The sequence below is a fragment of the Dipodomys spectabilis genome, unplaced genomic scaffold (genome assembly GCF_019054845.1).
Source record: "Dipodomys spectabilis isolate Male_0828 unplaced genomic scaffold, ASM1905484v1 ptg000543l, whole genome shotgun sequence".
Lineage (NCBI taxonomy): Eukaryota > Metazoa > Chordata > Mammalia > Rodentia > Heteromyidae > Dipodomys > Dipodomys spectabilis.
This window is the reverse complement of record NW_024871220.1, coordinates 175544-176677: the sequence shown is the minus strand read 5'-3', so window position 1 is coordinate 176677 and position 1134 is coordinate 175544. Positions and strand designations below refer to the sequence as shown.

Here is a 1134-nt window from a genome sequence, read left to right as displayed (position 1 = left end):
TGGTCTGAAAAAAGTATATTTTAAAATATTCTATATTCTGTGTTTGCATAATATCCATAATCTATTTCATTCTTTCCTAGATATACTTTGCATTCAACATTGTTTTATAATATATATATTCATTAATAAATGTGTCCTTTCAGATTGTATTCCATATAGAAAATTTAAGATTATTTTTTTTCTAGGTTCTTTTTTTTTTTTTGGTCCAGTCGTAGGCCTGAACTCTGGGCCTGGACGCTGTCCCTCAGCTCTTCAGCTCAAGGCTAGTGCTCTACCACTTGAGCCACAGCACCACTTCCGACTTTTTTCTTTTTGCTTATGTGGTGCTGAGGAATCAAACCCAGGGCCTCAGGCATGCAAGGCAAGCGCTACCACTGAGCCACCTTCCCAGCCCCTTTTTCTAGGTTCTTATAGTAGTATATTTTTTTTGGATAAAATGACAATGTTAACTAATTTCAAAAGTTTTGTAAAGGTTATTCTATGTAAAGGCCTTTCTAAGGTGAAGATTTAATACACTGATGTCAAACTAATGTTTAATTCTAACACTTGCGTATATTGTTACACTTATAATTTTGTAATCAACTTTTTAATAACTGTTTTTCATTTCTGCAACTGAAGAATGAAAAACATGGAATACTTCACGAATTTTCATATTATCCTTGTGCAAGTGTCATGTTAATCTCTGCATTGTTGTAATTTGGGTATACGTGCTGCTGAAGCATGTAGTATCCTCTAAATTTAAGTAGTTAATGATGCAATCTTTATATAGGCTTATATCCTTGGGTGCCTATTTGTAGCAAGGAAACCTTATTGTTCCTAACAATACTATTGATCTTATTTCCCTAAAATAATGTATATAGTGGGAAAAAAATTATATTGTTCGGTTGATTGCTCACATTTGCATTTTTTGTCAATGACAATTTTAAGTCTTTTTCATTTTAGATTTGATCATACTTTGAAGCACTTATAGCTAGGTCCTAAGGTGATGACTTTTTCAAGTACTTATTTACGTAAATGAGTTAGCTTTGTGGAGCTAATAGATTCAAAGTAAGCCCTGCTTAAGAGCTACTTCTAAACTTCTGCAGCTAAAATTTTCCCAAATGAGGTCTTACTGGCACAAATGTCTACCCTTTA

At 33.1% G+C, this 1134-nt stretch overlaps 1 pseudogene; it reads right to left on the bottom strand.

The window, feature by feature from the left end:
- Window positions 1-622: 622 nt before the first annotated feature.
- LOC122099874 lies at window positions 623-722 on the bottom strand (annotated as a pseudogene).
- Window positions 723-1134: the final 412 nt, after the last annotated feature.